Below are 25,729 nucleotides of genomic sequence, written 5' to 3' on the forward strand. Positions count from 1 at the left end.
CTGGCACTCCTAATCTTCTTCTCCTTCCTAAAATGTTTATTTATTTTCTCTCTCACTCTACCAGAAGGTAAACACCAAGGCAGTGATTTTTAATTTTTAGCATATTGATAATGGTGGCTGGATTATAATAGAAGTCTTAACCAGTATTTTTCTTTAAATGAACAGTTCAATTTTCACTACCACCTAACTTCATAGGCACAATTATTATCATCTCCTTTTACAAGTGAGAAACTGAAGCACAGAGAGATTTAAGAGTATGCAAGGTTATTTCATTAGCAACCATCTAGGAAGTTGCTGACCTTCAAATCTTGGTAGTCTGGTTCCAGGGTCCATGGGCACAACCACTAAACCAATCTGCTTTTCAATTTGATATCCCTGGAGCTGTTATAATTCATACTGCAACCTCATGAATTAGGTACTATCAGTAGATACATTTATTTGACAAATGAGGAAACTGAGGCAAAGAGTTAGACTAACTTGCCCAATGCCACATAGTTAGTAAGAGGTGGAGCCAGGTTTGATTAAGATATTTGTCCCTAAAACTTCTGCTCCTAACCACTATGTATATATTTCTAAGAATGTTATTGTATAAAATTACTCCTAGAAATCATTCATCTCTCCTTTGTTGTTGTAAAAAATCACAAGGTTTCCTTCGGGGCTGTTATTTTTAAGTGCTGCAAGTATCATTTTACTGAGCGAATGCTCAACCACATCAGATTGCAGTGTGTACCCCCGACCGCTTAATTACTTAATGCTCATAAAGCCTGGACTGCTGACCCAAATCCTGTGGTCTTTCCTCTCCATGGGGTAAGCTCTTAATCAACTGCATGTTCAATTCAGTTTAATGCAATTTCTTTTGTTGTTTTACTGACTCGAACCATTTTCCAACTGACCTCACCAAAGTACCATCAAGGACTGCCATCTGAACAGGTTTACATGGACTTCGGTCCAGATTTTAATCAGTCTAGCTGATTGGTATCTACAGTGTGGGGATGGTGACTTGGGACACAGAGGCTGCTGCCCTGAGTCAGTCTGTGGAGCCCAGGGTCCATCTACCAACAGTGGCACTTCATAAACGACTTGTCAAGAAGAATGGAGGAACTGATTGTGCTGCTTAATGTTAGTTTTCAAGAGATGCTCTGATTCGTATCTTCTTCTCTCAGGTGTTATTAAAGATATTTAGTGATCAAAGCATTTACATATATATTTGTGTGTTGGACCCAGAATCTACATTTGCCCTTGGATAAATTATCATTTACTTGAACAGAGAGACATCTGAATTGTTTCATCACTGAAAGGGAACCTATGTTGATAGATCTTCTAGGTAGCTGCTCAGGGATGCTATGGGCAGGCAGGCCAACCATGACAGTCTTTGTATGAAACCCCAAGGATGTACTACTTGCCCACCTCACCTCTTGTACTGGTCATCTGTTCCTCTCTGTCTGGCTGCCTCTCTGTTTGAGAAATACTTTCCCCCAATTCTCGTTGATTCTCTAGATAATATTTCCCTGCCTTTGTAGGAATGAAGATGGGCATGCAACATGCACTGCTGGTCAGAGTACCCTAAAACCCCTGGACAAAAAGGCTGACACTTAGGGATGAACCTGCAACCTAAGGAACATTTGAGGAGGAAAAAATAGGTGAGCAGTCAAACAGGCATTTTACAATGTGGATTGCTTTTCCATTGCCCTATAACAGATTACTTCAAAATTTAGCAGCATAAGCAACACCCATCCTAGAGTTGCTGAATGTCAGAGATTCGGGCCTGGCTTAGATGGGTCATCCAGCTCAGAGTCTCTCAAAAGACTAGAATCAACTGTCAGCCAGGTACTCATTCATCTCAAGGCTCAGTTGAAGGAATATAGATTTCCAAGCTCCCTCCTTAGGTGTCGGCAGGGTTTAGTTCTCTGGGGCTATTGGACTAAGGGACTCAGTTCCTCACTGGCTGTTGGTCAGAGGCCACCTTCAGTTTCTTGCCTCTTTGGCCTCTCCATATGGAAGCTGGCTTCCCCAGAGTGAGCAAGTTAGAGGTCAGGAGAAGTAGAACCAGCCAGAGAGAGAGTGCTAGCACGACAAAAGTCACAGCCTTTTGTACATGAATCTAGGAAGTGATAGCTCATCGCTTTTAACATATTCTATTCATTTAAGGCAAGTCACTATGTCCAGCTCAAAGGGAGGGTATTGTACAGGGTCATGGTGATCGGGAGGTGGATATCATCTGGAGCTGTTTTGGAAGGCTGGCTACCACAACAGTCTGTCTACATATGTGTACCACAAGCTGATACTAACTCACTTTGGGCAAATTAGAAGAAGTATCATCCCACTGATCAGATGCAACCCAGATGCACCCAAGTCAAAAAAAAGTATCCCTTCCTTGGAAAATGCATCCTTGAGCCAGGGCACATGGCTTGGCCCACGGAGACTACCACCTTTGAGCAGTGCATACACTACAAAACTGAGAGTAGCAGCTCTGTGCATACTGTTAAGTCATTTTCTGTCAAAACATAATTCTATATCAAATAATCCTACTTTGGAAGTGAGGGCCAACCTGTCCTATTTTAGAAGAGAGAAGGCTTTGGTAGAGAACTAAAGTCGGTATAATACTATTCATTAAATGAGATAATGCAAATGGCTCTCTGAAATTGAGTTGCTAGCTTTAAATCACTAAGCAAATGTAAGGAATTATTACCCGTATCTGTCTGGTGAGTCCAACCAACATATCCCACCCAATAGCAGCATTTCATCTAGAACACCCAATAATTAATCTCAGACACCTATGCCTCTCTTATTCAGCAAAAATTCACTGAGAACCATTTTTATATAAGGTACTTTCAGGCATATGGACTCATAATGCAGGATAAAAGTAATAGTGTCAGATATGGGTTAGCCTTTCTTCACACAGGGGTGAAACTGGTGTAACCTACATGGACTCAAATGTTCCTACACTTCTCTTACTCCAAACCATCTCCCTATCATCACTCGGTGAGACTCCCTAAGGGGGAGAGCTAATTCGGTTAGTGCTTACAATGTGCCATGCATCATGCTATATTGTTTATCTATCTTTGTTGAGACTATGAATAGGAAAATGTAGATGAGCTCATAGGGTAACTTTCTGGGACAACTGTCCTCAGTGCAGTGGTTGGTGTCCAGGATGCTTTCACCTTGTGGTTCTGCCGTCTCGACACAAGGTTTCCTTCAGGCTGCTCACAGGAAAGAGAGATTGAAGAATTGCGTTGTGGCTTTTCACTGCTTTAGGCTGGAAGTGATCTATGTCACTTCTGCTCACAACTCATTGTCCAAAATTATTCATGTTGGTTGACCAGGCTCCAAAGGGGCTGAGAATTGTGGTCTTCTGTGTGCCCAGAAGGATATGGTAAACTAACAACATCCACTACCACATTCACACTACCTCTCTGCAAATAATGCTGCTGGGTCTCAGAAAGTGGAGGCAATGTTTCTGAGATTATCCAGCAGAGCCTGGATTAGAACTGCTGTCTGTCTGGCTCCAAAGCATGTTCTGTTTTGTTTTGTTTTGTTTTGTTTTGTCTTGTTTTGCTTTCCACCACAGCATCCTACCATTTGGTGGAACCATTCCTTTGGGAACTACTTACTAAGGTATTTATTTCCAAATGGCATGCATTAAACGGGGCAATCTTAATGCCTTACCTCAAACCCATCCTAAGGGAATGAGCTCTCTCCCATATCTGAACACCTCTCACTTAGACTTAACCTCTCCTGTCATTCCACATCCTCTACCCACGCACAGACCTTCTGAAAATCCTGCATGTAGCTCGAAAGCTCTCTACACATATAGCTGTTACTTGAGAGAGTCATTTTTTCCATTCTCCCTTTAAATAGCATCTGTTTTCAGGAAATACTTCAGTGTCTACCCTAGGTCGTTATAAGTCAAGGAAAGTAAGCATATGCCTCTCCCATCCATCCCTTCATTCCTCCATCAGACACCTCTAAGTAGAACCTGGAGGAGGAGGGCACATATGAGAAGGGAGGAACGTGGCTGGTGCAATGTCTAATGTCTTTCCTGGAAAGCTGCGACACCACAGATCTGACTTGTTTTCTCTCTACTGACCTTGTATATCTGACTTAAGAAACAAAACTTTAGTACAAAAATATAGGAGCAAAATTAAGCAAGAAATAAAGACCGAGTTGTCAGAGTAGCAGCTCGCTACCATGTTGTGCTAACCACGAAGATGTATAAGCAATGCCTGTTCTCACAGAGTTTTCAGTCTCCTAAAGGAGGTAAAACATGTGAAAAATTACAGCTCAAAAAAGAAACTGTGGGGACTTCTCTGGCGGTCCAGTGGTTAAGACTCTGCGCTTCAACTGCAGGGGGCGCAGGTTCCATCCCGGGTTGGGGAACTGAGATCCCGCATGCTGCGCGGTGCGGCCAAAAAAGAAAACCAACAAAACAGAAAAAGGATACAAAAAAACCTGTGTCTTAAGACAGGTCCAAGAAATACATTTAAATGTCCAGGGAAGAAAGAGATCATGTTCTATTGAAACAATCAGTGAGGGCTTCGTGAGGGAAGTGGCATTTGATAATAGTAACAGTAATGGTGATAATAGAACTAAAATCAAGTTAACATAGGGTTAAATCAAGTTAAACACATATCATTCCAGGCATTTCCCTAAGCACTTTATATTTATTAGCTTATTTAGATCTTAGAATAATTCTAGATTTTCATTCATTCTTTCAACAAATACTTATTGAGCTCCTCCTTTGTGGCAGGCAGAGGCATATTAGCTAAGGTTACAGCCAAGGAGCAAGACAGGAAATATCACTCCTCCCTTGAAGGTTACTTTCTACTGAGAGCTACCACTATAATCTCAATTTTCTAGGAAACTGAAGTGTGAAGGAGTTAATTACCCTGCCAAAGGTCACACACATTTTTAACTTCCAAGCTAGGATTTGATTGCAGTCTGTAAGGAACAGAGCATGCTTTACCACTATGTTCTTCCAACATTGAGTGATAGGGTGATCATAAATAAAATAACAATTAGGTCAGTTAACATTTAGTTGGGCATTTAGCACATGATAAGTTCTATGCAACTTTATATGCATTATTTCATTTACTCCTCAAAACAATGCTATAAGTGCAATAACTGGAATAAGTTTATGACTCAGTAAGATCTTGTGCTCTATATTCAGACCACCATATTTTAAATTCTAGCACTTCCTAGTACTTAGCTAGCTGTATTGCCTGTTCCTCAATTTATTCATCTACAAACTGAGTGACACGACTAAACAGCACCAAAGAGAACTGAAGTTGCTGCACCAGTGTTTTTACTTGCCTTTGTCACCTATATTTTAAGTGTCTTGGAGTCAGGGCATTTCTCAGTACTCGCTGTGTCCTGACACACTGGAACACTCAATAAGTATTTGATAAGTTAGTGAAAGATTGGTAGAATAAAGGACTTTGACCTTGTTGAAGAATTTTCATAAATCAAAGCATATGGCATGAGCTGTATGATTTCAAGAACTTCAGCATTCCAGAAACCATTCCAGAAACCACCACATATTGGAAAGATCCTCCTTTATCATCATAAGCCAAGGTAAGCACCTGTTGCTACATGGAAGACTCTGGATACCCAAAGGAGATAGCTGTGTAGTGCAGGCCAAAAGGAGACAACTTTTTTCTGTTGCCCTGTTAGCTTGGGTTTGGGCCCGGTTACAAAGAAGTTGGATCAGAAAGTAACTTCAAGATGTACAAGTTTTCCTAGCACAAGAAAGGGTGCCCCACAGCAGAAATCCAACCAGAAGCTGCATTTGTGGGTAATAATGCAAACCATATCCTGGCGTTCTAAACACATTATTGAATCCTTTGCAATTACAGGAATCCATTGCTAAGAGTTGAAGCTAGACCATTTTCAAAGTTGGCATGGAACCAAGAAATGAAGAACTCAAGCTCCATCCATTTTCTTTTTCCACTAATGAATACTCTTTTTGTTCCAAAGTCTCCCAAGTCACTCCCTTGACAATAGAGGTAATTAATGGACCATTCTTGATTCAGATGCTGTTGAAAATGTGGGGGGATTTGATCATTGAATCTGCATCCAAACTTTCCCATTATCTAAGTGACTAATAAGTATGCATGAAATTAATAACAGTACTTTTCTAGGAACTTCACAGTTTATTGATAAAGCTCATCTGACAAAGAGAAAATGGAGGCAGAGAAGCTCTGCCAAATAAGACTGGAGCAAAAATTTCACTTGATTCCTTTTAAGATGAGATTTGAGATTGGATTTCAATCTCAAATTCAAAGACCTAGGTCCATCATCAGGCTCCCAAAAGTCAGAATTAAATAATTAAATAGCACAATTTCATTCAGAAATTTTTTTAAATGACCTAAACCTAATTTTTTTAAACTTTGAAATACAAGATTTGGGATAGGGTGACTCTCAGAGTCAATAGTAATAATATTATCTAATGCTTCCAGTATTATTTTATTAAAAAAAGATCTTCAATATCAACCATTTCCAGGACACTTTAAAATTGAGATTAAAACAGGTCTGGCTCTGATTTTTGGAGTAAATAGTGCAAAATGAGACTCTAGAAGTTGTAAATGTTTTAACCATAGAGAAACTTATCTTTTTTGGAATTGGCCTTAGTGAATTTAGCTAGACTTTCCCCTCTTTCTCCCAAAGGAACTTCTGTACTAAATTTAAATGCACAGGACAGAATATGAGCTGGTTTAGAAGATGCACTAGTTTACTAATTTGAAAAGATATATGCACCCCAATGTTCATAGCAGCTCTATTTACAATAGCCAAGACTTGGAAGCAACCTAAATGTCCATCCACAGATAAATGGATAAAGAAGATGTGGTGGAATGGAATATTCCACCACACACAATGTAATATATATACGCAATGGAATATAACTCAGCAATAAAAAAGAATGAAATAATGCCATTTCCAGCAACATGGATGGACCTAGAGATTATCATGTTAAGTGAAGTAAATCAGACAAAGACAAATATTATATGATATCACTTGTGTGGAATATAAAGAAATGATACAAATAAACTTATTTACAAAACAAAAACAGACTCACAGACATAGAAAACAAATATATGGTTACCAAAGGGGACAGCAGGGGGTGAGGGGAAAGATAAATTAGGAGTTAGGGACATATAGACACTATTATATATAAAACAGATGTACAATAAGGACCTACTGTATAGCACAGGGAACCATATTCAATATCTTATAATTACCTATAATGGAAAAGAATAGATAGATAAACAGATATGTATTAACTGAATCACTTTGCTGTACACCTGAAACTAACAAGACATTGTAAAGTAACTTTACTTCAATTAAAAATGGTTAAAACTTCAAAACTAAAAAGAGATGTGCTAGTTTAAAAATTCCACAGATGTAAGTTTCTTGTCCCTGTGGAATTCATTGGCATCTTCTTGTATTCATGGCAATGTGCAATATCCAGCAAAAGATTACCATAGATTTTGCAGTTGTTCACACTAAAATATCACAAGCATTGCATTAATAATTTGAGAGAACACAAGATGAACAATAAACGATTGCTCATAAACAAAATGTTGGTTGCCATTTCATGTTTTCTCATAGAAGCACAGACAACATATGGGTCGAATAAACAAGAAAAACAATTTTGAGGGTGTCACAGAGGTATCACAGAGGAGGTACTTCAGGTCTATTTCCCAGGAGAAAAGGAAGAAAATTGAAGAGACTATAAAGAAAGAGATGATGTTCAGAGGGGATCAGCAAGTTGACTGGCAATTCAAAATATCAATATTCAAAGAACCAGAGATCGTGGCCAAATAAAAGGGCTCTGAATTCTTTAACGAGGAATCACTGTGGTGCAGAAGCTTTTCCAAGACACCAGGGGCCCACAAGATGTTAATTGGCGTTCCTCAGAAACATCGGTTTTGCAGTCAAATAAGCTTGGGAAATAGTGAGTGCTATAATTCCCAATCTGGGAGATTCAAATTTACTAGATGTTAAAGACAGGCAAATCTTGGAGGAAAATATCTATTTAACATAGTTTGACCTCACATTTCCTAACTCATTTTATCATGGAACAAAACTGTCCCCCTCCCCACATACATCCTCCCTCCCTCCCTCCCTCCCTCCCTCCCTTCCTTCCTTCCTTCTTCATTCCTTCCTTCTTTCCTTCTTTTAGCTATCTTTTCTGGATACTCATTAACCTCTACTACTATAAACAACTGTGAGCTCTTGCAGGCTTTTAATGAAGAGAATGACATAACCAAATTTGCATCTGGAGTACAACATGAAAGGTAGATTGGAGTGGGTTGAGACTAGAGGCAGAGAGACCACAGCGCTACATGTGATTAGAATTGATAAGACATAGCTTGGATGGCAGCATGGAGCAGTCAAGGAGAAAAGAACAGAACAAGAATGAAAGAATAAATGCATGCATGAATGAATAAATAAATGAAGATCTACACCAGCTACATCAGAGTAACTCTGATGTTTCTACCATGTATTCCCAGTGGTGACTGTAAGACAGAAAATAGAAGATGCATTGTTTAGCTTTGAAAATTCGTGGTTTCTGTGGCACATTTCTGGGGAGATGTCTAGGAAGCAATTCAGGATGGGCAGTAAGGAGATAATCTGGGCTTTGGTGTTAGGTAAGAGTCATCAATATTTCACTGATTTGTGAAGCAATGAAAATGTTAAACGGTTACAGCAACATATTATGTTAAAGCTAATTTTAGGTATGGATTTCAATCTACTACAAACCAAAATTGCAGTGTCTATTATTAACTTGTAAAACAACGAGAATGCTAAGTAGCATATGAAGTCTACAAGTCAGAAAAATTGGTTCTTACCTTCAGTTCCACTGGGTATCTAAGATTTAAAAAGTAGATACAGGTAGATCACTTATCTCCCCATGGCTCTAATGTGCCAAGGCAACCGGTAGATCATTGAAATAGTCAGTGTAGCCAGTTATTAGGCATCATTTAAATGGGACATGGGTGAATCTCAACTTGTGAAATTTCTGAATCCAATCATTTTTGACTAGAAACCGTGAACTTTGCCCCCTTGTTCCTGATGCCTGAAGTTCTCCACAACTTGTTTGTCTCCCAGACAAAACTAAATCATCTTCAAGTTCTAGCTGTAGGTCCATTCCCTCCATGAAGCCTTTTCCAGCTGTCTTCACCAACACACAAGTCAACATGAACCATTTCTTTTTCAGAGCTCTTAACACCTCACATCATACACCACACTGTTACTAGATGGACATAAGTCTTTCCTTCAGTTACATAGTGTGCTCCTTCAAGGTAAGTCTTATTTATCTCTAATTCTCCCACTTTACCCCCTTTACTTAGTGCCTGGTAAGTAAGTACCATTCAATTTCTGTGGAATGCATAGTGAATATCTAGTGAACAAACAAATGAATGTATGCATTACAAAATGTATGAAAGCAAGAATGAAAGAATAGATGCATACATGAATGAATAAACAAATAAAGATACACACCAGCCATCTGCACCAGGACACTTAATTTGGTCCACCTGGTTTGTTGAAATTTGCTCTTTAGGAAAACTGAGTGGTCGGTATTCTGAAAAGCACTTCACATAGGATTTTAGGCAATTAGGAATAGTCAGGGCTCATAGAGGTGCAGGGAGGCCCCACTTATTTCATAAGATCCACATAGACACAGCCATTGTGTTTCTGGTTACAAAACTGAGGAGCAAGCCATCTTTTACAAGTTTTAGATGAAGAAATGGGAGGGAATGTTGCTTACATGGTAATAAATTTTGCTTGGAACATCACATTGAAAGTAGAAAGGCCAAAACCAGGGGAAAATGTCAGACACTGGCAAAAAATATTATGAAGGCTGATTGTGTAAACCTTGTCTTGTTTGAAGGGTAAAGACTGTAATCCACAGATCAAGTTCAAATTTCCTGTTTAAATATTGTTAGTTTGAATGTTAATCTGAGTTCCTTGTTTGATTGCAGGGATCGGGGCTGCAAATATCGATTGCCATGAAATGAAAGCAGAAATTCATTTCTGAAAAGGAAGCTGCGGAGCACATTTATATGAACCCAAGTAATAAATAATACCTTGGGATTCTGACTCATTCCCAAACCAGAATGTAATTATTTCCTCTTTCACCCTGCTTCTTCAGCTTCCTTTCAGTTGACTGAATGCACATCCCATATCTGGGCACATTTACAAAAGCTAAAACAAACAATCCAAGTAGCCAAACACCATGGCAACAGAACCAAACTTGACACCACTAACTCACAACAATAAATCTCCACAGATTTCAGAGCCATCACCAGATCTCCTCCTTTGTCCATTACAAAGCCCCACTTTCCACTGAATCACAGGGAGTCACTGCTTCATGCCATGCCTTCTAATAATTGCCAGACCCAAGCTGTGATGGCCGACAAGGGAAAGTTCACAACAGAGAATCCCCAGCTGAGCAAAACCTGCTACCCCTGTCATGGTTTGCTTTTTAGAACAATCAGAAAGGTCAGGTGGGAGATGCAATCTTACAGAAAGTTAATGAACTAACTTGTGGCAGGCGTTAGAGATGCCAACAGAGCTGACCCTAATGTTTTTCTTCCTTCAACAAATCCCTAGGCCACTGAGTGCGTGGATTCACTACATTTCCATGCATTCTGGTTGTGTTGGTCATATATGTACATAGACTTTTTCATTTGTGATTAATGCACCAAACTTGAGAGGAGGTGGAGAACTGAGGCAGAAATCTTGAATTATTTGGCATTATACACTTCAGTGGTGCCCAAATGCCAGTGAGTAGATAAGTACAGGCTATGACAAAGTTCTCACCACACCAAGGAAAAGAAGCAGAAAATGAAGAGCATCAAGTGAGGTTTTCAGAAGCTAAATGACCCATCTTAATTCTGAAATTATGCTATCTGTATTTTATTGGTGTTAAAATATCTTCTCCTTTATGCCATGATAGTAGAGGCAAAAAGTATTATAGTTTTTTTGTTGTTGTCATTTTTATTTTTGCTTTTTTTTACTTGTTAAAGTAAAAAAATAGACTCTACAACAAATACCATAATTAAATATATACATGATTTTATAAAATAAAAATGTGAAAAAGTATGCAGAATAATGTAATAAACACTTATATTTCTCAAATTTTAATGAATAATTATCAATAATATATTGTTTGGTATAGTTCTATGTTATTTTACATAATTAAATATTTCAGATAAAGCAGGAGTCACCTTGACCTCCAATCTCAGTTGCCCACAATTCTGAGTGGTAGGAGCAGGACTAGATTTCTGTCTTCAGGTCCTTTTCCACTATTTCAAGTCACTCTTTGTAATCAGAGAAGCCAGAGGACAACTGGTAAATGATACTCTAAAGAAACATCCCCCATGTGGACGCTCAGAGGGAATGCAAAGTGGCTGAACAAGATGCGAAAATGAGAAACAAAATTGAGCAGTTACATCATAAATTGTAGTCTCTGCTCTGTCCTGGTATTATAGTTCCCAAATCTTCCTAATAGAGCAGGTAAAGCTCAAGAAACCAATTTTCACATTCCTTTGAAAATGCAAATCTCATACATGATTCCACTGTTATTGGGACAAAGTACAACATACTTAAAATATGGAATCTGGTCACTCCTACTTAATAGGGTATGTGACTTTGGACAAATTAATTATCATTTTTAGGTCTCAATTTCCTCAACTTTAAAATGAGAATGATAATACCTACCACTAAATTTTAATTTACTGTTGAAGGATTAAATGAGATAACATAAAGCACTTAGCACAGCACTCAATAAACACTACCAATTATTGCTGTTACTAGGGGTTTTTCTCCTACAGAGGCTACACACTGATGCTGAAAGATTTTGACTCTGAAGATTACATCCTTCAACTGCTGAGTTCATGTCCCCCACCTCCATCAAGACTTCCTAACCCACGCCAGTCCTCAGCAATCTTTCCTGAACTCTCAACATGGAGCATTTATTTTCTCATTTGCAACTCTTACAACCCAAATAGATGTAATTTGCATATATGGTATGTGACTATCTGGACTGAGATCAGTTTGGAAAGTCAAGGCATAAGCAATTTAATATATCATGCAAGAGATAAACATACAAATATTCCACATGCAAGGCCTCATATACAAAAGCAAGAGAAAATTTCAGAAAATATTTCATGACAAGAGCCAAATAGTTGGTATGAGTAATGTCTTTTGGTGTCAACAGATATTAAGAGTTCTACAGGCTGGAAAAACTGTGGAAAACTCCATAGTGGAGAAGAGTCCAAAGCTTGGTCATTAGGGTGGGTAAGATTTGGTTTGGCTGAGATGGGGACAATTGCATGAGTAAAATCAATGAATAAATGATTTGGAGTAAAGCAGAGAAACTAGAGCAGTACAAAGTAATTAGAAATAAGTCTAGATTTTATGTAGTTAGACTGAGGCCAGGAAGTGGAGGTATCAAAGTTCCCAGCCACCCTGTACTTCTGGGAAGGTGCCATTTGGCAGAACTTTCTTCAATTCTGCTTTGTAAAATATTTCACACCCACCTCTATTAGTTCCCCTTAGTGCAATTGTAGTGTTCTTTTTCAACATTTTAGCTGTAGGGTTTTTTTTTCTTTTTCTTAACTCGGATTTTCATGACTTTTTGCTTTTCTCTTTCCTGATGCAGTCTCTGACCTGAACCCCACCCTCTCCTAATGTCATACTTCCTCGTCACCTTTGAACTACACCCAATATGAGACCACTTCTTCCTCTCTCTAGATCCACACAAGACCAAAATTCTCTCTCTGATACCAGAAAACCTGTTCCAGGGCTGTGTGAGAGTCTGTGCCTCACCAGCCATGAAATAGAAGTTTTCACCTCTAGGCAGAGGGGAGCCATTGAAGGTTTCAGGGGCGGGGGTGGTGATGGGAAATGATGTTGAAAAACAGTTGTTGATTTTTTGTGTGTCAGTGGGATTTCAAACACTAGAATTTGGTGGCCATCCTAGAGAATTAAAGGATTCAAAACACCACCAGCAAGTCAACAAAACTGAGCCCAGGCACTGCCTCAGTCCATCAGTCTCTTGTGACGCCTGAACAATCACTGTGTTTCATTCTCTGCTGTGTACCATTCACCATTCATTCAGTCACCAGGCAGCTCTCTGCCTTCTTTCTTTTTAAGCATATTTTCTGCTTTAATCAGCCTTTCATATTCTTGCAAGGTGAGGTTCTCATCTTACATGCCACAAATTTTTAACTTGGAGCCAACTTGGTGTTAAGCCTTCACCTACAATAGTTGTCCCCAGTTAACTGTGCTGTCCATTCAGCTACGTTCCTTGCTTGACATAAAGAGAGAGTCTTATAATAGTTTGAATAATACACAAGCACCGTGAAAATCCACATTGAATACTGTTCAAAGTTGGCAGCTAACCCGTGAAGCTTTAAGGCTCATTTGCATACTGTGATAGTCCAGGGGTAAGGCACTGGACTGGAATCTGACAAGCAACCTCATACTTAGTGCCTGAACTCCCACAAAGCACAGTGCCAAACATTATTCACCCAGTCTCTATTTAAATATTTCTAGGTAGTTTCTCACAGACTGTATTTGAGAAATTCTATTTGTAAAGAGTTTCTCCTTGCAGTGAATCAAAGTCTTCTTCCCTCTATTATCCACTAGGCCTAATCTTATTTTCCAGAACCAACAGAATAAATCTTACCCAGAAGCAGACCTTGAGGAAGGAATTTTCTGCCAGTGATTCATTTTGGGAGTGCTCCCAGGAGAACTTGTCAGGGAGTTGGGAAAGGAGCACAGAAAAAGGGAAGAAGCCAGGGAAGGTACAAGGTCAGGCAAAGTCCCTTGAAGGGTAGCTTCAACCTGATCCTGCAGGGGAGCTCTCTAGAGTACAAGTTACATCTCCCAACTTTATCCTTATTTGGGGCAAGGAAGCTGAGGCTCTCATACTCCACCATGATTCAGTCATTGAACAAAGGGTCTCCCTGGAGTCATAAACCGTCTGCACTTCTGTCTCTCTGTGTCTGTTGGCAAAGCAGCTCAGTAGCCTGAGAAGTCGTCTGAAGGAAGATTGCAGGTGTGCATCTTTGAAAGCAAAAGCACAGGGAAGCCAGGGGAGGAGATCACAGAAATGGCAAAGGGATCTGAGCACATCAGAATGGATACCAAGGGACTTCCCTGGTGGCGCAGTGGTTAAGAATCCGCCTGCTAATGCAGGGGACATGGGTTCGAGCCCTGGTCTGGGAAGATCCCACATGCCGCGGAGCAACTAAGCCTGTGTGCCACAACTACTGAGCCTCCGCTCTAGAGCCCGCGAGCCACAACTACTGAGCTCACGTTGCACAACTACTGAAGCCTGCGTGCCTAGAGCCCGTGCTCCGCAACAACAGAAGCCACCGCAATGAGAAGCCTGCATACAGCAAAGAAGAGTAGCCTCCCCCGCTCGCCGCAACTAGAGAAAGCCCTTGCACAGCAATGAAGACCCAATGCAGACAAAAATAAAAAAAAAAATAAAAAAAAAAAGAATGGATACCAAGCGTCCACTACACCTCTCTTCCTCGTAAGAGCCCTGCATGCCATTGCATACACCCCTCACCGCCAAGTCTCCTAGTCTTTCCATTAAACTTTCCTAGTTCTCTTGACACACCAAGGTGGCACCCAAACCTTGGGAAACCTAAGCAATACTGAGTTGTTGCTGGTCTATCATCTCTTGAAAAAAGTGGTACTTTAGAAAGGTTTCCCTGGCCGAGGAATGACACTAAGGTGAGCCTTTTAGAGAGCAAATGTTAAAAGGAGTGGCTATTAATTTCTGCAGTTTTCCATCTATCAACTGCAAAAAGAATAAACTGTGACAAACGATTTTCAGAAAGGCCCACTGGCCAGTCCACACCACCTCCAGGGAAACATTTCCCTGCCCTGGTTTCATTTGAAGACCTAAAGTTTCAGCTACAACAGTTTTCAACTCAGCCATGTTTATGGAAAGAGCAACTTGGAGCTTGAGGACATTTTGACACCAAAAATGGTTTGAATTTTAGAGGCTGAAAAGTACATTTCTAGCCTTTCGAAAGGTCACCCTTCCTGTTTTCAGGTTTATGAACCGTAATGTTTCTGGTGGCTCTCTTTCAACTCTTGTTTCTTTTTCCTTCAGGGCATTTCTGTGTAAATGTCACTTTCTCCAGCCAGCGCACTGCAAGGGTGGCTTAAGGCAGGCTTAAGTGTAGAAATCTGAGGCTCTGTTCCCAGGGGTAAGCGTTAGTTTAGACTTTTTTCCCTGTATTTAATTGATCTTCTTGCTGATATATTGCTGTTTGCAGCAAGATCGGGAGTCACAAAAGAGGACCTCTAAAACACCAACCAAAGAGAAACACACAAATGTAAAACAGTATCACAACAGTATGCTTACACTAGGTGTGAAGGTTATACTTAAGTGTATTCTTCCCTCCCTGAATTTAGAAAAAATTAGGAATAGACACAGGAGTCACAGACAGAGAACAAAGTATTTGCTTTTGCAGAAGCGGGTGAGGTTACTGTGGCCTGGACCCACAGACAGGGGGCTTCCTCATTCTCTTTCCCCCATTGAACTTACCAAGTCTCAACAGAGCGCCAGCACTGTGTCTGGCCTCCTCTGCAGGGACACACCAGTCATCAGGCAGAACAGTTTGGGGGGCTGGGCAGAAAGAGAAAAAGAAATGAAAACAGGAGCCAGAACACTTCGGTTTGGGCATGTGTAGCTCTGTGATCATGGACTACTTACTCTCAGCCTTAGACGCCTCACTCCTCAAACAAGCTTTCTGAGAATTAAGGTGTTGTCCACAGTTCCTGGCACATAATGAGCCTTCCATGAAGAGTAGCTTCCATTATCAAAAATATTAATATTTTATTCCTACCTTCAACTCACAGATTCTTAGGATTTAGGGGCTTCTTCTTGTCCATTCTTCTCCTGCTGTTGATGCTAATGCATGTGATGTTTTTCCTTGGCACTTGAGGCCATAAAGAAAGGGTCAGAAGCAGCTGACGGCCCCCCAATTCTAGGGCTGCTCCAGAGAGCTCTTTTTGACATAACTTGGTCATGCAACACTTAATGAGTACATGTTTCCTTTTAAGCAAAGAATTAGGCACAAATAGGAGCTGGAATTTGGAATGAGATTTTTCACAGAAACAATGGTTATAATGCACAGGTTGTGAGGGCGTGTGAAAGGGGGGGTATTGGTTTCTCAGTCTCATCTGTTAGCATTGTTTATGTGGCAAAGTATCAAGTTCCCAACAGCCAATAAGCAAATAAAATTTGGAGGCCAGAGAGCACCCTATGTTCACCGACTCTGCCAACACAAACAGAATTATACACTTCAACATGTGATTCAACTAACATATACTTATTCCTATCTTTGTATCAATATTCTAACAGTTTCAAAATCCCTAGGTCGTGAAAGTAGTTCCCAAGTTTTACCAAGCCCTCAGGAAGGGAATAAACACTTCTTTAATCTTCCCCAAAGTCAGTAAACCAAACAGAAGGGCACCTCACAAAATGACCCCTACACACTACTCCTTAAGTTACTTGTAAATTATTAATGGTTGCTCAGCAGCAAAATCTTCAAGACAAAGGCAGAACATAAAGTAAGAAGACTCTCTATTCAGAAAAGTCATCTCACTTTGCAGAGATCACATTTAAATACAGCCTTTAACATTTAGCTCCTACTGAACAGTTATGGATGTCGTTTCCATCATGGAAAATTTAAATGCATTAAATTATAGCCTCTCTTCTCCATTATGATTTGTGTAATTAAAAGAGCAGAAGTAATGTGGAGAAATTGGGATTGCAGTAATTGGAAGACTAACAACACTGATAAAATTTATAGCACATTCATATCTTTATAAACTCAAAAAAAAACTATATTTCATGAGAGTACATTTACATTCCATAGAAAAATCAAGATGGTCAACTTCTACAGAGGCTACTTAATGTGTTGGGTAGTTACAGGGTAACTTAGTCACAAGTCACACTGTAGTCACAAGTCACACTGCTGGAAATGTTAATTATTTTTTTATTGGGGTAAAATTGATTTACAATGTTGTGTTAGTTTCAGGTATACATGGAAATGCTATTAATTCTTTTATCTATTTATTTACTCACTCATTGCAGAAATATTTGTTGAACACCTCCAATGTGCCAATTGTTTGAGGAACAGATGGGATTGAAACAGAGAGGATCTCCTCCTTCTGACAGTTTAAAATCTGGTGGTAAGCATAGCTTTGACTCCAATTGTGAATTTCAGAATTCTTGTAAACAGAAGAACTAGCACTTTACGGTGTGATAGTCGTTCAATCTACAGACAGATACCATTAATTTCTATTTTACTAACATCCATAATAAGCATAATTATCTGGTTTCTTAACCCTCAGTACATTTTAGGCAGACAATGAGAGGTTCCCACCCTTGTTCAAAAATATAAAACCAATAATGGTACTTGCTACCATTCATTAAATGCTTGCTTCCTGACAATCATTGTTATCAATGCTTTACATACTTTTATACATTTAACCTTCACAACAATCATACGAAGTAGGTACTATTCTCATCCCCATTTTTCAGACAAGAAAACTATACCACAGAGAGTTCAGTAACTTTCCAAGATTAGTTTACTAGTAAGAAGCAAAGAAGGGAATGGAATGCGCAGTCTGATGTCAGAGTCATGATTTTGAACACTGCCACACACCCACTGTCCAGCAGAGGACACTCTGTCGGCATACCATTGTCTTCCTGTTTTAGCAATATTTGATAGATGCATTGGAGTGCCATATAAAATTATAAGCTATTTCAGTAGTAATCATTGTGTGTAGTTTTCCATGAAATGGGAACTACTTTAAGTCCCATACACAAAGGCCAAGTTGACGGAAGTCATTGCTTAGTGTTATGTAGTGGCCTTTTGTCCTAATAGCAAATTGTAGTTCTTAATAAAAATAACTGCTGTAGAAGAAGAACCAGGGATAAATTTTAGGCCAGACTTCCCTGTCAAAACTATCATTTGGTGAGAAAAACATCATTTCCATCATACTCATCAATAGCAAATTTATTCTTCTCATGTATTATTTTACATTGATATAAATAGAACTAAGATAACAGAACTAAGATAAATAAAATGGTTTTGAATATTCCTATTCCATTTAGAGAAAACTTATTAAGAGAAAAAGGATGTGGCTTTTTAAGCTTCTATCTGCAGACCTAAGCCATGTGAATCATAGATGTTTGTATGAGGCAATATCAAAACATTTCAAACGTAGTTGGAAAAACTAGGTAAGAGATTTAGCACCACAACTTAACTTTCTGACCTTGAGAAAATGAATCACTTAACTGTTATGAGCCTCAGTTTATCTGCAAATGGGATACTGTCTATGCTACTAAACACACAGGGCAATTATTGACAGAGTAAAAACACAATGTATGTGAGAGTGCTTTATGAGCTCTGCATAGATTCCATTTAATTAAATTCACAAGCATTTGTTGAGTATCTTCCATACGATAGGCATTGTGGTGAGCCCTAAGGTTACAAGATCAATTGTATCTAGTCCAAAGCTTTAAAGCATTATTATCACTTGCATGTTAGTTTTAAGTCTTGTTTATGGCACAATAGAGTTGCATTTTATGTGTAATATACACAATTTATGGTACATTTGGACCTTTGTTTCATAAATACTTACTGTATGTTCATTTTCTAGGACATAAGGCATAATTTTACACTTTCTAATTATTGTTGTGGCTTTGTGTTTTTATGACATACTAACCATCATTTCTATGATTTATTTGTTGACAAATCCTTGGTTGAAAATATGTGTCAATTATAACATTGTTTCCATAAGAAGCACATACCACTTCAATATGTATATGTATAGCTGATTCACTTTGTTATAAAGCAGAAACTAACACACCATTGTAAAGCAATTATACTACAATAAAAATGTTAAAAAAAAAAAAAGAATACATTACACTCTAATTTGGAGGCTGTCTAATTTCTAAGTTCATTTTTTTCAGATCAAGGCACTAAGAACCTGAAAAATTGGTGTTTTCTCAGATAAACCAAAGCATGATATCTGAGGCAAATAAGGAGAAGCACTGAATGTTCCTAAATTCTATAGATCATGGCTCTGAGGTTGTGGTTAGTATAATGAAATATGCATTTTTCTTTATCTCCAAGTGAGAAATTATCTCATTAATGATTCATTTATTTACCATTCATTTGATGAGCATTTATTGCATAGTCACAAGGATATGAGCAATTTAAAAAATGTCAGATGAATTAATGATGTAGCCCCTGCCCTTGAAGATCTCTCAGAAATAAACATTCCCTGGGTCAGGATACAATGTCAAGGAAAGCTCGTCAGAAAAATAGAGGCTAGTCTCCGGCAGAACCACCATAACAGCTCTGAAATGCCAACCTCCAGTCAACATTTAAGTAGAAAAATAAAACTCCCAATTGGTTTGAGCCATTTGGGGCAAGTTCCTATAATTCATGGCCGAATGCAATTCCCAACACATAAAGATCACTGACTCATTTGTAGCCCAAAAGAGGGAGTCTTTTTTTTCCCTCTGGGCAGAAGCAAAGGTAGAATTGTGCTAGGATTTTGAAAGGACGATAAGAAGCTTGGACAGGCTTCATAAAGCACTGGAAACTTTTAAAGTGTAACTTGTAAGGAGGCTTAAGATCTGTCTAGAAGCAAAGTAAGGAGAAAAACATCTCAGGCAGGAGTAAAGGCAGAAGTGAAGGCGTGGCGGTATGAGAAAACAAGGCTCTTCAGGAGCAGTGAGGGTCCCTGGTGTATCTGGGATGCAGGGAATTAGGAGAGGCATCGGGATGGGAGCAGCAGCAAGTGCCTGGAATGCCGTGCTAAGGGTTTGGGACTTCACATCCCAGGCACTGAGGAGAGATCCCAAGTGGTTCAGAACGGCATTGTGTTCTCCCTCATTGGTGCTAACAGCGCCAGTGAGAGAGATCTGAGCACTGTGGGAAAGTGAGGGCTTGGGACTGTGGCTCCTGGAAATGCTTATTAAGCAATGGCCCAAGTTCTATCAAACAGAAAAGGCAATACATTCCCTAGAGTTACAGCAGCACAGCACCTGCCATCAGCTAGCTTTTCCAGAGGCTGCCCATGATGCTGCATCTCAATATCTCTAGATATGCAATTTGTTCCTTTACAGCATATGAGATAAATCAAACTCACATGCGTCATCTCACTGGGGCGAGCAACTGATGTACACAAGTCTCAATCCATCAGGAGACCAGCCTTATTGTCTAAGGAAAACAAGAGTCCTCAGATTTTCTTTCTTTTATGTTGCTTTGCTGCTTTCCCTGTATTTGCTTTTCATTTTGTGATTTCTATCACTCTCCTTCAAATAAAACAAAACTTAGCAAATATTTCTTGAGCACCTACTGTGTGCCAAGCACTGTGCTAGAATGCACAGAAAGCAGAGAATTTCAACTTTATGGTGATGAAGGTGGACACAACATTTAGGTCAATCTGGGGCAAGACACAGTAAATAGGGTTTCCAGATTTTGCAAACAAAAAGGATGGCCAGCTAACTTTGAATTTCAGATGAACAATGTATCGTTTAACTTTAAGTATGCCCCATGTCTTATTTGAGACATATTCTAAAAGATTCATTGTTTACCTGAAATTCAAATTTAACTGGGTGTCCAGTATTTAATCTGGCAACATTAACAGCAAAGGATCTGTATAGAAAGGAAATATGAAAAAAGATATTTTGGTCCTTAGTAGGAGCCCAGAAGAGAGTGTCATAATAGCAGCTTCCGTTACTGAATGCTTATTCAGTGGGTACACCTAAACTGATTGTGTATTTCCAGCACTCACGCTGATTTGAGGGTGCTCATAGTACATTGTTAAATATTTTGAGTATCTCCCTCTGCTTTACCCTTTGTATACATTGCCTAGTTCACCACAAGGACACTCTCAAAGGAAAATAGGTGCACTTAGCATTTTATAAATCTTTTAATGATGCGAAAAAGCTGATGATATCCAAATTACAGGCCGAATTGGCTCTTCCCCAGCTTTGCTGTTTTGCTTTGAGATGTCTTTAGGTGTAACCCAGTGAATCCTGAGGACAGGACAGATGGGCGCGGTCAGGGACTTGAACCAGGCTGAGTTACAAGGGATGTGGCCAGAGTGGGTGGAACAAGGCCAGATCAGGCCAGGGAGATAACGGGTTCCCAAACAGATAGGCAACAGTGGAGCACAGCCCAGACAAGGAATAAACAACGGGCAGAGAGACAGGCATGCAAGAGAGGGAGAAAGGGCAAAGCCTAGAAGGGAAAGGAATCCAGGCAGGGGCAATCAGGATTCAAAGCAAAGAGCTCGGACTGGCAGCTGCTAGAGACCCAGGTCCCAGACCAAGTTTGAGGACCCGCGTCCAGTTCCTGGGAAGAATAAAGCAGTCAGAACAAAGGTTTTGGGTTTAAGGGCCTTGGTTTACTAAGCACATGAAAAAAGTTTTAGACAGAAACCAAAGTGAGTTTTTCTTTTTTTAAAAGCTATGACATAAAGTGAGAATTTGTATGGAAACTAAGATTTTTTAAATTGGGAACTCATCTACCCAACCACCAAATAGTGGTTGAGTATATCTATGGGCCATGCCATGTACTGGGATAGGAAATAAGGAATAAAATATATAATAATAATATAATATAATATAATATAATAATATATAATACAATATATAATAATAAACGGCTAGAAATAACAGCCAATATTTTTTGAATGCTTACAATATGCCTAATTATTTTCCATGTTCTTTGTGTACATGAATCCATTTTAGTCTCACTATAATCTATGAGGCAATTTCTATTATTACTCCCAATTTACTTAGGAGAAAACTGAGGCAAGGAGAGAGACACTGTGACTTGCTCACAGTCACACAGTTAGGGAGCTGGCAAATTAGAGTTTAAGTCCAGGAAATCTAGTTGCAGAACTCATACTCCAATTCACTATACCACACGGCTTCTCAACTCGCTAGGCTCTACCCCTGCCCTCATTGACCTCCCAGAGCAGAGATGACAGAGAAGACATACTGGTAAATCACAGCACACGAATGTCACACAAGCTAACAGATAGCAAACATATAAAGTCTTGGTAGTCCAGAGAGGGAAGATCATTAGAGGTCTAAGACTATTTCTCAAAGAAGAAAACATTTTTAGCTGCATCTGGAATGATGAGTGGGATTTTTTTCATCTCGATAAGAGAGAGAGCTTTCTGGATGGAAGGAATGGAATGGTAAAAATGCCTGGAAGGAGTGTTCAGGGGTGGGCAAGAGGCTGGAGCACAGGACATGGTGAGGAAAGTGGCAGGTGATGAGGATGGGCAGGTAGAGTTAAATCCACTTCTGTGTACTCTGGTAAAGTGTGGACCCACCGTGGGCAGCCATCCTGGGTTGTAAGCAGGGAAGTAACAACAAAAAAGCCAGGAGCAGTGTGGAAATGGATCAAGTGATGGGAAAGAAAGATAGGTTCTGGGTGAAACTGAAATGATCCTCAAAATGTGAGTGAAGTGCTACTGAAACACATTCAGCCTCAACAGAGGCTGTCCAAGCCGTCCCCAGCTCTCCAAGAAGGAGAAATACAGAGGCTGGGATTCAGGCTAGGCTGACATATAACAATGATACTAATAGAAAACATGTTCATACAGCATTTACCAAGTGTCAGGTAGTGCTCTAAGTGTCTTACACTGATTAACTATTTAAATCTTCACAAAATTCCCATCTTACAGATGAGAAAACAGAGAGGTTAAGGAATTTGCCCAGCATCATACAGCTAGTTGGTTGGAGAACTTATCTTTGAATGCAAGCAGCATGACACCACAGTCTATGCTCTTAGCCAGTACTCTCCACTGTACCTCTAAAATAGAATGGAAAATAGTGATGTAATAGACTCACTAATTATAATCATAAAATTTTCCGGACCCAGAAAAGTCATGGTATTCTCAGCATGGTATGATAAAGGAATTGGGTTAAATCAGCGATGAAGTGCTGGGATATGGAGGAAGAAAGAGAACTTCCTCCTTTTGATCCTTAGGTGGCAATGATACAACCTGGTAAGTGTGGCTTCTCAACTAGTGGGCAGAGGCTGGCTATAAGAGTCTTAGCTCAGAACCAGTAAAGAATTGGGTTCAATTTTATCTCAACTATTGTGAAACTGTGAGCTAATTTTTTCTGAGCTTTCATTGTTTCTTCTATAAACTCTGAGTGATAATACCCCACAAAGTTGTTGAAAGGGTTAAAGATGTCATATGTGGAAAGCACTCAGCCCATGGTAAGTTCTCAACAAATGATATTTATATCATCATAATGATGGTGAAGATGTGATGAGTTCCCTATCTCTAGAAGCAATCAAGTTGGAAGTAAGTGGCCATTACAAACGCTATTTAATGGAGTCTTATGAGATATGGAGCTGTCCTTTCCAATTCCTGGATTTTAGATTCATTCCAAGATATGGCCAAAGCCATGCAGGGGAAGAATTATCAAATTCTTGTGGTGCCATCCCACTAACCTGATGCGTGATGATACTTAGGTTCAATGCAAAAACAACTGGAAAACACGCAGAAAAAAAATTGCTGGGGTTCCATAACTACAACATGGAAAGCTAAAGGAACAAAGAAGGAAATTATTGTGAAGACTTCCAACAGTTAACTGCTAGTAGATATTACCCCTAGGATCTAAGTTCTTCAACTTATTCCTCATTTCCTCATCAAATATTATCAGCTAAGTCTACTAGGGAAGATTTCCCTCACTGGAACATATTTCTGATATTATCACATTGGTCAATTAGAAAACCAGGATCAGTGTTTAGGTGTTGCTTTGTCCACATTAGGAATGAATCCATTTTGGTATCTGAAGCATGGCACTGTTTGCATTTATTGGAGCTTAGCCAGAAATTCAAGTTAGGCTAGGTGAATTAAGCCTTAAGTAAACTTACAAACTTATATGCATAGATATATTCTCAGAAATTTTTTTGTTCAGTTTTTGCTTTTCATTTATGCTTTCTCCCACATTTAAAAAGGTCATAAATATAATTCAATTGTAGTACTATTATGAAGATCCACAAAGGCTTATAATTATAGCCCTTGAAATGATTATCTCTAACCTAAAGGAAAAGTTTCAAAAAATTTGTTGAAAGCAACGATGCAATGCAGATAAAAGCCTCTCGTCACTTTACAAGACCTGAAGTTCACCCAAGAACTTGAGGGCAAGCCTAAAATATTCCAAAGTAGAAATACTAGAAGGTCCTTCTACTTGCAAAAGTTGGAAAATGGAATGAGATCAGAATTTTAGTGCAGCTGTTGGCATCCCTTTGTTTTATGACCTGGGAACATCATTTACCTCTCTGGGTCTCAGTTTCCTCAGCTGTAAAATGGAGTAGTTGTACTTCTTGATTTCCAAGGACTTGTAGGCTTAGTGACTAGAGGATTCACACACACTACTTATATCAAGAGGACATGTCCCCAGTAGTGGTGAAGAGTAGGGACTTGAGCCATGCTGCCGAGTTCATATCTTGGTGCTGCCACTGACTTGCAGTGGGACCACAGCCTACTTTCAGTGTCTCATTCCCCCCTTTGTAAAACTGGTATAATGATAATATTCATAGGGCTTTTGGGAAAATTGAAAGAGTTAGAATTTTAGCACAAAACCATTCTTAGCACAGTGCAAGGCTCATCTTAAAATCTCTAGGCCTGCCCCTGTGCTAAATTCCTTACTTAAATTTTATCATCCAATCCTCACAGCCCTCCTGCAAAGCAAGCTGATATTCTCATCCCTAAGGGTCCCATATCCTGCCAGGAGCTGCACAATTGCTAAAGATCAAGGGGGCATTTGAACCATGCAATGAAAAGCCCCCCAAATCTTTGCATCTTTGATCATACAACATTGTCTCCCTGGTTTTTTTCTTTCTACTCTTTCTAGGCTTTTCTTCACACAGAACCAAAGTTCACCACATAAAAACTAGCAAATGAGTTCAAGGAGATGATATGTTTAAAGATGCATTTGCAAAGACTTGAAAGTCGTAGAATCAGATAATCAGTCCTAGAATCAGATGTGACTATGGAAAGCAAGCAAATCTCTCATCTGGGGCTCCTTATTTTAGTAAATGGTATCACCTGCCATGGAGTCTCCCAAGCTAAGCTTCTAAAATGAGATTAATACCATAGAGTCAGGGCTTCCCTGGCGGCGCAGTGGTTAAGAATTCACTTGCCAATGCAGGGGACACGGGTTTCATCCCTGGTCCGGGAAGATCCCTCATGCCGCAGAGCAACTAAGCTCGTGCGCCACAACTACTGAGCCTGTGATCTAGACCCCGCGAGTCACAACTACTGAAGCCCACGTGACACAACTACTGAAGCCCGTGCACCTTAGAGCCCGTGCTCCTCAATAAGAGAAGCCACCACAATGAGAAGCCCGCACACTGCAACGAAGAGTAGCCCAGCTCACCACAACTAGAGAAAGCCCTCGCACAGCAATGAAGACCCAACACAGCCAAAAATAAATAAATAAATAAATAAATACATTTTTTTTTAAATTAAAAAAAAAAATGCCATAGAATCAAAAGTTGTAGCCATGAGAAGAGGTAAGCCCACTTAATAATCAAAAGAGAAGCACAATGTGATTATCATATAGATGCCAAAAATGACATTGATACAATCAAATATCTATTACAGATAAAATGTGTTAAAAATATAACATAAT

This window comes from Balaenoptera ricei, chromosome 5 (assembly GCF_028023285.1).
Source record: "Balaenoptera ricei isolate mBalRic1 chromosome 5, mBalRic1.hap2, whole genome shotgun sequence".
Lineage (NCBI taxonomy): Eukaryota > Metazoa > Chordata > Mammalia > Artiodactyla > Balaenopteridae > Balaenoptera > Balaenoptera ricei.